This window comes from Vespa velutina, chromosome 12 (assembly GCF_912470025.1).
Source record: "Vespa velutina chromosome 12, iVesVel2.1, whole genome shotgun sequence".
Lineage (NCBI taxonomy): Eukaryota > Metazoa > Arthropoda > Insecta > Hymenoptera > Vespidae > Vespa > Vespa velutina.
The window spans coordinates 755,307-772,500 of NC_062199.1; the positions used below are offsets into that span (position 1 = coordinate 755,307).

Sequence of the window (17,194 nt, forward strand, 5' to 3'; positions counted from 1 at the left end):
ATATGTCGTAAAAGGTTAATATGAAAAATACAAAGAGACGGTCTTATGGGATTCGTCATATATTCCAACGAGAGTTATTTTTCGCATTCAGGAAACTGTGGGAAATCGTTCGACGAGATCAGGACGCATTGAAATCATGCCGCGTTAATTAAGAAGCGAATTTATAACACAATGGCTTTACCAGCTATTGTAACTATTGTAGCGCGAACGCGTAAAGCGAATAGTGTGTAACGCGAGATGTTAATTAATATGAAAGGCCATTCACGATAACCATGGAAACTCGGTCATAGAAAGAAAGTTTATTCGTTGCTGCATAATATGTGTGAAATTCGTATATACGTTGTATAGATATACGTATGTGCAAAAAAGTAACACGGCAAAAAGAATTTTGATCGAGAGAATTTATCCTAATTAAGACGAGACAATTCCTGGGGTAGCCTTCCGTCGTTTATCGCCTCTCTTCGTCGCAATATAAATCTTCGGTTAACTTCTACGGATGCGTCTGACGCGCGTGGGCGAGGAAGCGTCGAGTTATTACCATTTTGCATACCTTCCGTGCAAGTTCAAGCGTATATTCGTTCTTCCTACGGACACGGTGCGCTTCCTCGGACACGTCAGTCGGCCTTTCGAAGAGACTTTGGAACGGGTTCTCGTTAGAGAAAACCAAAAGGACGAACGTCTTACGTCCCACGAAAGTTATCTTTGAGAATGTCTCGGTGTGAGATCTTGCCGGGTATATACTAAAAATTATATACTTTAAACGATTCTTTATTCTCACGACGATCTTTCTTCCCAGATACTCTTGAATCGCACGAAACGGGAGAGTGAGAGAGAGAGAGAGAGAGAGAGAGAGAGAGAGATATGCAGAACATAGCAGATTCTCTCTTTCTCTCTCACGCTTTAACGACTTGCATCCGCCATGCACTTCCACATGGCGGCTGAATTACCTCACTTTCCACTATCTACCTTATTAATCGCAAAACTATGGCCGTATCTAAGTCGGAAGTAAATCAGGCAGCTCGCCACGGGACGCGTTGCGAAACGCCGGTGGTCGGATTGCTCTCTTCTGTAAAGAGAAAAGAAGAAATAAGGATGGAGAAACGGTTTGGCCCGTCCTAGTCCTCGGGACACGGACGGAATTCAAGACGATCGCTATCAAGACGGTGAAGTAGCGTTTCGTTCGCACGATTAAATCTTCTAACGTTCAGGGAGATTCCCATTAGATGGACAGAATATCCATGAGGAAAGAAAACGATTCGACATTTTTTTTATATTTTAATCCCTCGGCTAAATTTAATTGTCTCTCGATATTAACTTTCTAAATTTTCTTCTTTTCAATAGAAACGGCGAAGCACATCGGCAATTACGAGACGATCATATTAAAGAATTCAACGTGTGATACGTTTTACGAGCCGATCGTAAAAATTTAATTTACTGGAAAAGCGAAGTAAATGAATTTAACGCGATGAGAGAGTTTTCGATGATACTTCCGACGTGCGTGTGTTGCACCGTGTAACTAAGTACGTTTCTATGTCTACTACTAGAAAAGGCGTGCACCTGCCCTTTGCTCGTAGCCCTTTCCTCCTTGTCTCTCCTTCTTATAATTCTCCTTCTTTCTCCTCTTCTGCTTCGTGTACGTCCACCGTGAGAAACGAGCCTTGTGGTCGTGCAAGCTCGCCTCGCGAGGGTTCCTGAATTAAAACCCAGAAGGAACGAACTTGTATTTATCGTACGACATGGATTACTACGCACGAAAGCTTCCATGTACCTTCTTATCCGAGAAGAGTAGTACGTACCAGTCTTTCATCAACGACAACGTCTTTTTCTTTCCGTTTATTTCACGATCGGTCGGATGTACCAACTATCGCCGAAGGCACGCGTTTCAAATAATTTACAAACTAAATGTATTCATTACGATTTACTTCGAGCTAGGAAGAAAAAAATTACGGAGAGAGAGAGAGAGAGAGAGAGAGAGAGAGAGAGAGAGAGAGAGAGAGAGAGGGAGAGAGAGAAATGTGATTACCGGTCGATTGTAACGATCTTATCGAACACTCGCACTTCATAGACAACTTTAATCCTTCCTCTCGACTCCTCTTGTAACAAGAAAAGCAAGGAAGAACGCGAAAGTAGAGAAGTCGACGAGAGGAAGTTACCCGAGATTATTTATCGCTCATTATAATGCGGGTGGGTAGTATCTCGCAAAGCGGTCCCGACACTTCGGAGGAATCGGCAGCGCGCGCGCGCGCTGCAGATCGAGATGCCGATAAGATCCTACTCACCGCCTACGATTTATTAAGTTCTGCCTTTTTTCTCCGTTCCCTTTTTCTCTTCCCTACTCTTTCGAGAAGAAATAAGGAATACGAAGGAAACCGAGAAAACGAACCTTACGATTCTTTTTAATACGATATTTATCGAAAATTAATAATTTAACGATAAATATTACGCGATAAATCGATGGCCATTGATCTAGAAAGGAGGCCATCGTATTGATCGATCCACGCTTTTTTACTCGTCGACACGCCGTTTATGTAGGTCTCCGATTACTTCATTATCGAAGAAAAATGAACGGCGAATTTAATTCACGCATCGTCGAAACATTCTCCCGTCTTCCTTCTCATTTTATGGTTCACGTTAGCTCTCTCTCTCTCTCTCTCTCTCTCTCTCTCTCTCTTTATCGCACGCACGCTTCGGAATTACGCAAGCCAATTTATCGGTATTCGCTTAAAGCGAACCCGCGTCTCTTTAACTTTCCCGGCTCTTCGGCACGAACGTGGAATAGCTACGGGCAGGATATAATTGGCCCTCCGCGATTTGCCGTGTCTCTTACGAAATGTGAGCCAGACTCCTTTTTGCAGGAGAATGAAAGAAAAAAAAAGAAAAAACATGGAAAAATATATCTTGAGTTTTCGATATACATATACACGATACATATAACGATACGATTTTCTCTTCAAGAAGCAATTCTTAAATCTAAAAGAAAGTACTTAGTTACTTCTCTTATGTTATGCAACGATATATCTCGTATACGAGAGCACGAAGGAATGGTCTATCCGCCAGTTCGAAGCTCAAAAAGCATCGTCGTAAAGAGACGTCTCAGTCGTAACCGTAAATTTCTCGCTCGTAAATTTCGAAGACGCTGATCTCGCACGCTCGACGTACAGCGGGGTGTCCTCTAGCTCGAGTCAAGTTCGTTAGCAAGTCGAAATAAGCATGACGAGCGGAAGTCACTTTTAGCGTGATAACGGCCGGTTTGCTCGACGTACCGTAGGGAAACATTGCAAAGTGGAGAGGGGTGCGTAGCCGAGTGAAAGAGAAAGACAGAGTGACGGCTAACGTGGCGGGCCTTATGACTGGTTGCTTTATGAGTTCAACTACTGAATCCGAATATGATTTACTGGGCTGCTGGACTGCAACGGTAGCAGTTAGTTTCGTGAGAACCGGTGTTCGGTTCGAAGAAGCGGATCGAATGAATTCTAACCCAATGTTTATGCTCTACAAAGACGTTTAAAACAATATTTTCTTCGGTTTAAGCTTAACAAAAGTATTAAGTATTATAAAATATACGGGGAATCATTGTCGGGGCAAGAAGAAGGATAGAGATAGATAAGAGAAGGAAAATAAAAGAATAAGCTCGAGAGCGAAGCCGATCGATCGGGGAAAGGAGAAAAAAGAAGAGAGTAGAAAAAAGAAAAGAGTAGAAAAAAAAGAAAAAAAAGAAAAAAAAAACAAAAAAAAAGAAAAAGAAAAACAAAAAATACCATTCGGAATAATACCATCGTGGATTATCGAGAAGCCAACCGATTCAAGCCGGACATGATCTTATAGCTCTTAGAGCATTCTCAACAAGAACTCACGCAGAAGAGAAGCAAAAGGGGAAACAAACCGAGAGCGGACTAACGGATTCGATAGAGAAAACTACGAGAATGTCCTGTCAGGGATAATAATAAACGAGAGAATTTGCCTCTACTTCTTCGTCTTCTTTCCTCTATATTCTTATCCTGTCTCGACAAACGTGACTGGAATCGGTTTTCATTGTATTCTCCCTTTTGCCGTATGCCGCAGCTAAGATCCTGTGCCAAAAATGTTATCGATGCGAATATCAAGAATTTTTAAATCTTTCATTCGTCTGTTACATTGCAACAGATAAATAACAAATATTCATGGTATAGTTTTTTGCCTCGAATAGAATACGTTTTCCGCTTTGTGCCATCTTATCCGATTCGTTCAGCCCGTTGCAATCCCGTTTCGTTCGTCCATTGCGCTCGACGATCGCTATATTTAGTTCCACCTCTCCGTCACTACTATTTCCTATTCTTTCTACCCTTCGCGAGATTCATCACGGCCGGCGCAGAATGTAGTTTCGCATGGCAACACAGTATTCGAGATACAATAAAGGCCGTGGACGCTTCTCTCTGCGAAATAAGACACGTACCTAGGCTGACGCGTCTGCGCGTATATACGTGCGCGTAAAAAGGGAAATACACATTCGTACGACGATTGTTGTACCGGCAGGAGTACACTTCCGGAGTGGAAGTCGGCTTAAAAACGTTCCAACGAGGAACGTATATGCACGCTATAAGGGCACTTTTGTTCTTATTATTAGCAGTTTTTGCCTACTAAGCCACGGACGGCTCGTCCAAGCCGTGAAATATAATGCAACCCAATTTTCCACGCTATGCGTTTCAAGGGAAAAGAAAGTTTCATCGATTTACGCGATCCTCTCTTCTTTAAACATAGTAATTTACTTACGTCTATACGTATATGTTTACTTATTTATGTACCTACGTAATCTTATATAACACGGTAAGTCAATAAGGAATTAGCTTGATAAAAGTTTTCTCTTAGCGGCGATAGAGGGGAAAAAAAAATAAAGTAAATAAATAATATAGAATAGTATACGGAGAATACAAAGTTCAAAGAGTAAGAGTAAGTGATGCAGGTGCTTCTTGATTCTAATCTCGAGCGTGACGATGCTCGCGAGCGTAAAAGGACAAAGGGATGATGACTCGGGTCAGGAGAATAGGAGAAGAGCGACAGGGAGAAGAGAAAAAAAAGTATCGAGTGAAAGCACGCGAGCGTCGACGATGGAAGTTCTTTGACTCAATGAGAATTAAACAAAGATAAACAATGAGAATTAAATAAAGATAAACAAAGAATATAGAAAACCCATTAGATTTTATCGCAATCGAATTAGCAAAGAGTTCGTAAGGCGTTCATTAAGAAATCGTATATGGCGATCAACGAATGTTGGAAGGCCAACGACAGGTGGACAAACGAAAGCGGATCTTACCATTTCTTTCTCACGGTGACCATGGATGTATCTCGACTTACGTATCTCCATGACGACCTCTTTTCATTTTCGTAATACACCTTGTGCGAACAAACGCGAAAGATTACACGTTAAATAGGATCGAAATGTCAAAACTGTGACTTTTGATCATCGAAAACATTGCCGTTCGATCATTAAATTTGAATCAACGATGTCTCTCGATCACTATTTAGACTCGTCGATCTTCATTTTCCACCTTCGTTAATATGATCATCCTTTCTAACGATCAAGGAAAATCAAGTTTTTCAACTTTTTAATCAAATATGTTAACGTGTCTTCCTTCGACCATACGTACGCGTGAGCGTTGTAATTTTACTCCGGGTGCGTTCGACTCTCGAACTATGTATCTCCTGTATAAGTATGCAGGTTACTTATAAGTATACGTATATGAGCGTGAATGTGTTAGAGAATCGACAATACTCGAGAGTAGACACATGCAGCACGCACGCACGCACGCACGCACGCACGCACGCACACACTCGCGCACGAGCTTGCAAAGACGAAGAGGGCGAGTTAGTCACGGAACTCGAGGTTATAGAGTCAGTGGGGCAGCTACACACATACGACAACACAGTCTTCTTGCATCGTGCTTGATCTACAAGAAGCAGGCGATTGTGTCTTTGCGGAGAACGCGACGCGATTACGGAGAGAATGGATATGCATATGTAAATGAAAAGAATGCATTTGCGTGAGCGTGTGCCTCCGTTTTTTGCGATAACTAATTCATCCTTTAATGCCTCTTTTTTTCCTCCCTAAAGATCAAACGACGATAATCAAAATGACATTAGTATAATGTCATTTTAAAGCTCAATGCTTTCGCACAAAGTGTATCAACTCTATATAGTACCTAACTATATGTAATCAATCGAATCTCCGAAATACTGCACTCTTGGTAAATGTGCCGACTGAATAGAGAAAGCCACGTGTCTTATCTCCCAGCATCTTCGCGATCGTGAAAGGTACAACTCTCTCTCTCTCTCTCTCTCTCTCTCTGCGTCTCTCTTTAACTTTGGACTTTGGTAGATTGAAATCTAACTAGCATCATTGCAATCTCCTAGCAGAGAATATTCTCTTCCCGTTTTATCCTTGTGGGTCCATTCACCAACGAATTACATTCGTATCGGTACCACTGTATGAGTTTCAAGAACATTGAGAGTTTCTCGTAAGGAAGATCATCCCCATAATTCATTTCCCGTGTTCCTTTTCGAGATAGTACTATATTCAAACTCCAACATCTCTGAAAACGGTCCAACGATTTCGTTCACCGTTCTTACTCTATGCGAATCATTCTCAAGTAGTACACACGTACGTGGAAAAATGTAAAATCTACGATGACGGAGAACATTAGACTCGTATAAAAATGAAAACACGTGTTTGCGGTTCTTGGTATGACGTAATACACGAGGATACATTATACTCTCTCTCTCTCTCTCTCTCTCTCTCTCTCCCTTCCTCTTCCTCCCTCTCTCTCTTTATCTCCTTCACCGCAGCTCATTTTCGTTTAATGGATAAGATGATGATTATGTATCGAGGAAAGGAGAGAAAGGAAAAACGAGATAGATCATCTTGTTTGCGAATATGTCACGTCTAATGTACACGACGAAATAATCCACTATTTCTGTTCCCCCATTGTTTTTTTTTCTTTTTCTTTTTTTTTCTAATCCTCGTATTTCTAATACTCACTTTCACATAAATCTACCTAGCACGATCATTACTTATTAATCTTTTTTCACGATCCAATCGTATGACGTTATGTACTATTATTGATGCATTCGATCCAGGTGGCCAAGTTTGATCTCGAGTGATACAAACGATCGTTCTTACGAAAGATCTCACGTGGGTGTTGCTAGATCTATACGCATGAATAATCGACACGACGATTGGTTCTTCTTAAAGTTTTTAATACGAACTTCCTGTCAATGATCGTCTATATTTGTCGAATGGTATGTTAATGTAATTTAATTGATTACTACTATCTAGGACAATCGAACGTTTCATATAAGGAGAAATATAAATATATATATATATATCTAGCATTAAAAACAATGTCTGATACCGTGAAGCAACATTGTTCTATACATTGTAAATATGGTAGATTACAAGGCTGGATTATAATTAGCCATGGAAGTGGATTAAAAAATGAAATTAAAAAAGAAAAAAAAAAACCAACTAGTTTCCTTTTACATAGTCGAGAGCTTTAAAAGATACGGGATACGTCGATCTACAGTATTTATCTCCTTCCGTTCGAGGTCCCTAGGAATAAAAAAAAAGAAAAAAAGAAAAAAGAAAAAGAAAAAGAAAAAGAAAAAACAGAAAAAGATAAAGGAAAAGAGAAGCGCGTCAATTTTCATCCGCAATAGGCACGTTGATTGCGAAAAATTGACTCCAGGTGACTTCTTTCAAGTGCACGCTCGGTCTATCAGACGAGCCACGTTTCTAGAACGCCGGTATTTCTCTTAGACTTTATTTATGCGTGCCGCGTTATATGAATGAAAGAAAAATAAGGAGACGCCCGGTTCTCCGCGACCTGTTTCGTACAGGATAAAAATGGTTAAGGCTGAGCTAGCCGGCGTATATAACTGTCGGCATTACTGCCACCATTGCTATCGTTGCTGCTAGGAGGAATACCAGACTTTGTCGTCGTCGTCGTCGTCGTCGTCGTCGTCGTCGTCGTCGTCGCCGTCGCCGTCACCGTCGTCGGCGTTCTCGTCGGCTTTTGGAATTTACATTCAGACTCAAATACGAACAGTAAGAACTAAGTAGAGTGTCGTAATATTCGCGCCATTCTACTATTTGCAGTTACTCTACTTGATTGCAAGTTATTCCATAGTAAGAAGGAAATAGATAACTTAGGTAAATAAAAGGAGAAAAACAGCATTACGTTCGGATCCTTTAATGGATCAAACAAACGTTCGAATGATTTTTTTATTTGAGTGAACGATTTGAAGATCGATTAGCCATCATTTTTATTTTCCTGATTCAGATCACGCATACAAATTTTACTTAATGTCTAACATACAATTTCATTCAAACGTTTCTATTCTCGTTTTCTTAATGACATATATTTCTCGTCATGTTGCATTCGATGAAATCTATCGAGATTTCGTATCAATCTCCGTTTAATTCTGATTCATATCAATCCCTCTCTCTCTCTCTCTCTCTCTCTCTCTCTGCTTTGGGACTTTCCCTCGCATACCAGCGATCGATCGGAATGTGGAGAACACAACTTGTTCACTATCGAGACAAACAAGATCGATAAGTCGGATCGAAGAAAAAGCTCGTGTACTTTCGAATTGGATGAGAAAAAAGGGAAGGAAAGAGATAAATGATCAAGGTGGAAAAAAATATAATGGACGAGGTAATACTCTTGCATGATTAATAACCTCGGAAAGCAGAACATCGCTGTTCGTGTAAGATTGTACAAAATTTTCGATAATAATATCCGAAATTAAAATGATAAAATTAAAACGAGATCTTTTTTATCTATATAATCTAAACTAAAAAAAAAAAAAATGCGACGTCACGTATTTGTAATATTCGTTTTTTTAATAGTTAGAGCTGTATGAAAAATCGACAAAAATATTCATAGGTACGCAACAATGCGTCGACGAGAAAGGTCCTAGATATTCGGGTGTTAACGGTGAAAAATTAAGAGCGAATCATTCTCTTACTTGCTTAACCCACGCGATGCTAATCACGCGTGGGCCGTCACGCACTGAATGTGTTCAGCTCGTGCGGTTGCACTCCACGACGTTGCTCGTGGAACACACCTGTTCTCCACTGTCGTACTTCGAGCAACGATCTCTTCGCCCACTATTCGCGATGGAAAGCCTTCGAGTTAGTACGGAATAGCCAACCATCTATCGTTTTCCTGTCGATGATTTTGAAAAAATTTGCAAGCTTAATTTCGTTCGAAAATGAAAATTGCGAAAGGCGATTAAGTGTTTTCACTTCGTTCAGATGCAACTTTACGTTCCAATTAATCAGACACGCGATCCCCGTACAATTATTCAACGCGAGACTCCTGCGTTCGTTAACATTCAAACGTAAGACACCTGTGAGTATTTTCAGATACGCTTGGCACGTGAGATACCTTAGAAATCTGTCACAACAAAAATTTCTACTTCTAGTTATTGCCTGCACCTTGTTTTCTAAGATAAGGGACAATGAATAGAATGACACAATTAGAATAAATTAACGATGTAAATCTTTTCCTACATAACAGATATATTTCTTCTCTCTTTCTTTCTTTTTCTTTTCTTTTTTCCCCGTTCCTTTTTCTCGTGGTTCGATCTCTTTACGACCTATAGATCGACGCTGTGAATATACCTTCGTTGAGGATTTATGCACTGCCACGATTCGCCAAGAAATGGGTACACCTTATATCTGTATTGTTTATGTCGTTCCACTATCGTAAATAATTGTAACGAAGCGTACACACAATTCGCTTAAGCGCAACATTTGCTTTCCTACCAATGCGACCCTTATATATCTATATATACATGTCTTTCTATCGTTCTGCCTCTCCGTTTCTTCTTTATCGATTCGATTCTCTGCTTCTTTTTCCGCCTTATCTCGCTTTTAAAACATGACCTTTCCTATCGTGGCCCATTAAAATGGAAGAGAGAGAAAATATATTCAAACTACTTAAAGAATGAAATTGGAATTATTTAGTACACGTTAATACATATACCTAAAGGAAAAATATAAGTCACCGTAGACATACCGATGTGTATAGCTGACGTTTTCGTGCATACGTATACTTACTCAAACGGAAGATACTCTTTTGATCCTGGATACGCCAGTCGGCAATTAAAGGAAATGGAACGCTCGTTGGATACTCCTTGAACGATAAAATAGTGTCACGAGTCAAGCTTTTAAAGGCTTGTCTCAGCAGTAAGCAATTAATGAAGAGTATTTGTAAATTGTGTGCATGTGTGCATTTTGCTCGTTAAAAGTAGATTTAGTGACGCGTCGTCACACGTTAACGTTCCTAATAATTTATGGTACGAATCTAGAATTCTTCTTTTTTCTTCTGATAAAATATGTAATATAAAAATTATTTAACAACTTCCTGCCTTGTCGACGTTCAGTAAAAACAAATGCAAGTGTTAAATCTTGTTTCTTCTTTTTTCTTCTTTTCTTTCTTCTTTTGTTTCCTTCTTTTTTTTCTTTTTTTCTTTTTTTTTTTTTTTTTTTTTTTTTTTTTTTTTTTTTTTTTTTTTTTTTTTTTTTTTGATAAGACACATTCCGTCTAAAATTCGTCGAAAAAGATACAAAAAAACAAAAAAAAAGGAAAAAAAGGAAACAACGATCGTACGATTTTACATTAAGGTTAAACCCGTCGGACGACTTTATATCGGTGAACATTTTATAAGCAGAAATTTTTATTTTGTCGTTGGAACATCGTAAAATATTAGATTGAATTTATCTGGACATTGTGCGAGCACTTTTGCGATACTATCGAGAGAAAGGAACGAGCTGCTTCTTTCTGCTGGAAGCATAAAGAGACACATCGACAAACATAGGAAGGAGAAGAGGAAGGATCTACGGTGGTTCTTTGTTCGACACGTAACACCGGTCCAAAGACTCATGCAAATGAATACTCTCTCTCTCTCTCTCTCTCTCTTTTTCTTTCTCTCCTTCTTCGTTTTTCTTCGTGCTTCTTGCATAGAAGATCTCAAAGAGTCGTAAACGTTCGGTTTCAGTACTCGAAACGAGCGGATTCATCGAGAGGGTTGAGTACCGGCCAAGAGAATCCCTCGAGAGATTTTCGAGAGTACCGTTGTTGGCTGCTCCTCGAGAGGAGAACGAATCGAGAAAGCATCAACGAAATAGCTAATAGATAGGATCCCATGGGTATCCTACGATTGATTTTTATCAACAGCCTTTTACGATTATTTGCCAGTTAATTTTCATATCAATTTTCATGTTAATTTTTTCTTTCGCTTTTAACGTAACGACGATAGAAAAAAGAAAAGAAAAAGAAAACTCCTTTCTTCGCAATTAAAAATAACCGAGATGCAAATCGCAATGATTATTGACATACATCCGATAAGAGGTAACTACGTTTGCCCAAGATTTTATCATCTAGTTATCAAATTTAAATTCAGAATGGTACTTCCCACGCGATAATAACGATTACATTTGGAACAACTACCGCCCGTCGCGTCTCCATTCTTATCTTGGAAAGTGCGCGGTTTATTCTGGGCAAGTATCCCAAACCTTTCTAGGACTAGCAACTTTTTCGTTAATGGCTATAAGAAACTACTTTATTGCTACTCGTATGTATAAATGACGCTATTCGTTATTTTATTATTCTCTTTTATGAATCTCGCCTGAAATCGGCTTCCCTCTTCTCTTTTCTCTTTTCCTTTTTTTTTTCTTCCTCTTCTTCTTCTTCTCCTATTTTTTCCTTTTCCCGTTCGATAACTTCCCATTCCTATTCCGCAACGTTAACGTTTTTATAAAGTTCACCAACTGCGAGTAGAATTTGATCTTATAGGGATCGTTTTATTCACGCATTCCTTTGAAACTTTGGCCGTTTACAAAATGAAGCTTGTACTTTTAAAAATCTCGGAATCATCAAAACTTTTCTTTTGGACATAGAGTGAAATTTTTCATATCGATCCGAATGAATTTCTTGTTCTATTATTTCAAAAAAAATAAGTTCGTCCTTTTTTTGCTACGATGCTAAAAGCGATTATTTTAATAAATTCAAGAAGATTGAGAAATCATTAGATATTTATCCAAATAAAATCCTATTTTCCTTTTGCAACCGAGTCAGTGAAATCTCAAAGAAGACGATCACGTTCGTGGCGGAATTTCTAAATGATTCTAACACCATTCTAACACTAACTGAGCGAGGAATACGCGCTGATTTACAACACTGCCACGACATAGAGCTCGAAGGTGAACGTGAACGAAATTGCAGGTGCGAGCATTGCTGGGGCCGTCGACTCGAGGTTTCCTCTCTCTCTCTCTCTCTCTCTCTCTCTCTGTTTCCCTTTTCTCACTCTTTCCGCCTCATCCTTATCCTCCTTGATAAAGAATGCACTTCGAGATCCTGTAGTGCACGATCGAGGATACCGTACTTTATGGCTCGAGCTATAACGCGTCTTAGGATTAACCTTTACACATTTCTATTTCTTTTTTATGCAAAAAGAGAGAATAATGTATTTGCTTTACAAATACATCTTTTATATAATGTACACATGTTATAGCCTATGTACGACTCATGACAAAAAGATTTTTATTTGATCTCCGTAACGAAAGAAAAAATACGAATAGAGTGAAAGAGAGAGAGAGAGAGAGAGAGAGAGAGAGAGAGAGAGAGAGAGAGAGAGAAAGAGAGAGAGAGAGTTGACTGAAATTCTTGCGCATTCAAGTCTTAGCTGACGATCGACGGTTTCGTATTTGCATTGAATACAATAACTTATCAAACTCGAAAAACGCGACTGTCTTTCGACGTATCTTGATTAATAACAAGGAAACTTCGTCGGCTGGTGATCGTCTCAATGTTCTATTCCCATGCCATGGAAGAATTCGATAAATAATAGTACGGCATATAAAAATAAACGAAGGCAATGATCTTTATAGATTTACAAAAGAACATATCCAAAGATCCAAAAATCCATTGAAACGTAAAACGATCTATATAATTATTTCCTTTTGAAATAAAAAAAAAAAAAAAGAAAAAAGAAAAGAAAAAAATTGACTACCAAATTAGAATTCATCAAATACGCGTTACCTGTCTCATAATCCAACATATTTTAATTCGTTCTAACTATCTATTTTTACTAATTGTATCTAGAATATTTGAAATTAGCTAATGAAAATTAGGAGAGTCACTTGATAAGTGGATTTCCTTCTCTATATAAAAAGACGAAAATCCCGAGATTATCGATTATCTTCGTTAAATACGAGCTTGGTACCAGCTCAAATTAAGAATTATTAAAAGTATGATATGCAATCTTTGCATAGTTCTCAAACGAGACAAGTATATCGACCGACATGTATACGATTTACTGTTAGTACCGGTCCTTTGACAATCTTCGCTCGACTTAATTACACGTTCGACTATCTCTCCTTCCCCGTGTACACGAACTTATCTATTTGTATTCATATATTTCGACGTATACAAATATCTATAAAATAAGACGAAGTCGATAATTCCACAGGTAGACCGAGGGCTTCACTGCGTAAGATAATTACTAATTAACTACGTATAAGAACCCATCGTCGTACGGCATAATGAGTACAAGCCTCGTAGCACTTGTAATCGTAAATAATAAGAAAATAGTGTATACGCATTCAACGAAAAAGAAACGAATGATAATCCTCGAACTGGCCGATTAAGAAAAGAACAAAATTCACGATAATTTCTATCGATCCATTCGGTTAATATCTTCTTTCCTTCTATATCTTTCTCTTCTCTCTCTCTCTCTCTCTCTCTCTCGCTCTCTCTTGGGAGCGAGGGCGAGGCTTCGAATTATCCACGGATAATGTCTGGCCGATTGGTCCGGAGAAAATGTTCTCATATCCTTTCACTTTCTTTCCTCGATAGGAAGGCCAAGGGAGAAGCAACGAATTATCGAACTACATGGGGGCAAATGGAATAATATGCGAATTATTCTCTATCTTTTTTTTCTCTTCTTTTTTTCTTTTTATTAATTTTTATAATCAACTTTTATAACGGCCATTTGCGTTCAGGCGCAAATCGATACATCAAAAATTTTTGTTCCTTTTTTAAAAGTTCTCTTAAACGTTTAAACAATATTGATTCGTTTTAATAAATATCTCAGTCTATTCTTTTTTCCTTTTTCTTTTTTTCTTTTTTTTTTGCAAATACATTTCGCTCTGGTTAACCCCACGGAAATATGTAATTTCGTTTAATTAACGTTAGCGATCGTTCAAAGAGATAACTTACGAAAAGCCAAGTTGGCTGACCTATAAACGTTCTTTCATCTCTCACGATACCATTTCGGGCTAATTACGTGTCACACGTCAGTTAGATATATCCGATAAGTGAGCTTCTTTTCGTTCTATTCTACGAATTGGATATGTACAGTTTGAAAAACTTTCACTCGAGAGAATACGACATGAGAAAAATATATCACACGATATCGTTAATCGTTCCTCGATACGTTAACTATCGCCACAGAGATCATTGATGTTCACCACTTTAATGATTTTGTTTAACGCATTTATTGAATTTCTTCGCTGGCGTTTACGGCATCCCGATCGTGAGTCATAAAAAGAAAATAAAATCTTGTATTACTAGGAAGCTCCGTAACGATCCAACAATTATACGCTCGTACGATTTAGAAAAAGAAATAAGAAAGTAGTCTAATAAACTTTTTTTTTTTTTTTTTTTTTTTTTTTTTTTTTTAAGAGAAATACATGAGGTACAACGAAACGATAGATCTATGATTCTCACCAATCGTTAGACACCGGAACGTCTACCTTGCTAGCTCGCTAATGACAATGGTAGGTACCTGCTACCAAGCTAGCTAAAGTAAACGTGCGGATCTATCGATAGAGTGGTACCTCTCGATCCCTTCTACCAGAGAACTCGTGCGCGCGCACATCTTCCTCTAGTAGATACTCTTAGTACGGAAACCGGATTCGCTCTATGCGCGTTCTGCTAATGAGAAATCTACCCTGTTCTCTTCCTTTTTCTTCCTCTTCTTCTTCTTCTTCGTCTTACTGATCGCCCTTTACAAGGTGTCTTCCACGCACGCGGCGTGCCTCGAGAGTCTGCCACTCGGCATGGAGAACATAATTTAAGAAAGAAGAACTATCGCCTATCTCATAGGACTTGCCAACACGCGAAATCCTGGAAACTTGTTCCTTCGTAAATGTCGAGATCACGAACGTCTTGGAATAATTTCAAAGAGAGAGAGAGGGAGAGAGAGAGAGAGAGAGTCAGATAGTTATTACGCCAGTTGATAAACTAGCGTTCTGATCGCTCTAGTACAAAGAGGCAATGTTAGCAAATCGAAAGTCCAAGTCGATAGACCTGAATGCATTGCTCCCCGATTCTTAATCTATATCTACAAAGAGAATTGCATTGTCCCTTGTAATTCTCGCGAAATTACTCCTCTGACCTGGATTCGCGGTTTGCGTTTAAATCGTGATGAAAGCCGACACAATGAGACCACAGTGCCGATTCGAGCTTTACACCCGAGCCATCGCACAAAGCCGACCAACAGTTTTCGGTCCATCTCGAGATAATGCAAATTCGATTGACACGACAACGTGGATACTTACACACGCGACACCGAGTGAAATAGAATTACGGAGATTGCGTGATCTTCGTCAAAGAAACGCGATACGAAAAGAAAACAGTCGAGATTCGTGCGACGAACGTCTGCAAAAAAAAGAAAAGAAAAGAAAAAAAAAGAAAAGAAAGAAAGAAAAAAAAAGAGGAAAGAAAAAGAAAGAAGATTAACGGTTGGATATGGCGTCAAGAAGGATCGTCTGCATTCGCAGGTGCAGAAAGATGCCGTTGCAGTTTGCCATTCTTCGATTACGTTCCGCTTAAATCAGAGTAATTATCCTCATCTAGCTTGGAGTTCCGAGCTTACTGTATCGGTAATTTGCGCGATCAAAAGGCAACCATAGCCGAGGATAACGAGCGTGGAAGGTAAGAGCGTATTTTCAGAAGAGGTTTAAGCATTCCTATCTGTCGGAGGATCGGTGCTGTTCGATAACACGCCGATAATTCAGGACAAACAACGCGAACAATACGTATTAGTCGTGCAAACAGGAGTAAACTTTGCTCGCAGCATGCCTACTACATAGCTACGAACTACGAACCTTTCCTCTTTTCTCTTATATACCAGCGAGAGAACGCGATCAAGATCCTATCTTACCTCGCCTGGAACTATCTTTCGATATCGATTCTTAATAGCTTTTCCATTGGCGAGAATCAAACGATCGAAAAGACCGACCGTGAAATTATTGCTTCCGAAGAAACGAGGCCATTGTTCATAACGCGATTCCATTTTTCCTCGTACAAAAAAAAAAAAAAAAAAAAAAAAAAGAAAAAAAAAAAAGCAAAGAAAAAAAAAACAAAACAAAAAATAACAAAGAAAAAAGAAAAAGAAAAATTTTGTCTAATCTTTTGATATCCACAAAGTTCTATGAGAACTTCCTAAAGTAATATTCATGTTCAGTTTATAAATGAAAATGATGTGATAAAAATTTGCGGTGTCGACGTAAGAGGATACCATTCTAGCTGGAAGACTTGACGGTACCAAGAAAAAAGAGACAGAAGATTCGCTCGAGTGACTCGACAATGGTGTATCCCAAGAAACGATACGCAAACCGGGCATCCTGGTTCGTTTCTGCGGCCAAGTAAGAACGAGACGCGATGTTAAAAGAAAATAACAGAACCGAGAAGAAAAAGTAAGAAATTAAAGAAGAAGAAGAAGAAGAAGAAGAAGAAGAAGAAGAAGAAGAGAAGGAAGAGGATCCGCAGAAGAGAAACGAAATCTGCCTACGGTTTTCTCGTCTCGTCTCTAACCACCAACCGCGTCGGCAAAGTCGATCCTTGCGGTACAATGAAATGAGCAACAAAAGCTACTTCCCCTCAGGCTTTAAAAAAGTTTCATTACGTAGACGCACGATATTTCCAGCGTCCCGCTCTGCCAATGATAATAAAGACGTATTTCAAGTGTATATATATACATATATATACATATATACATATATATATACATATATATATACATATATATATATATATATATATGTATGTATATTACGTTCGACGTGTAAAATCAATTTCAAAAAAATTTCTCTTCATTTTCGTATCAACGATGAGTGAAATTAATTTATCTTATTAAAATCCCAATACTC

The 17,194-nt window shown here is 38.8% G+C and overlaps 1 protein-coding gene across 10 annotated transcripts in view; it reads right to left on the reverse strand.

Annotated features, from left to right (window-relative positions):
• LOC124953400 (cadherin-99C) overlaps positions 1 to 17,194 on the reverse strand; it is a 58,947-nt gene that overhangs the window by 26,335 nt on the left and 15,418 nt on the right. The gene's annotated exons all lie outside the window — the stretch shown is intronic.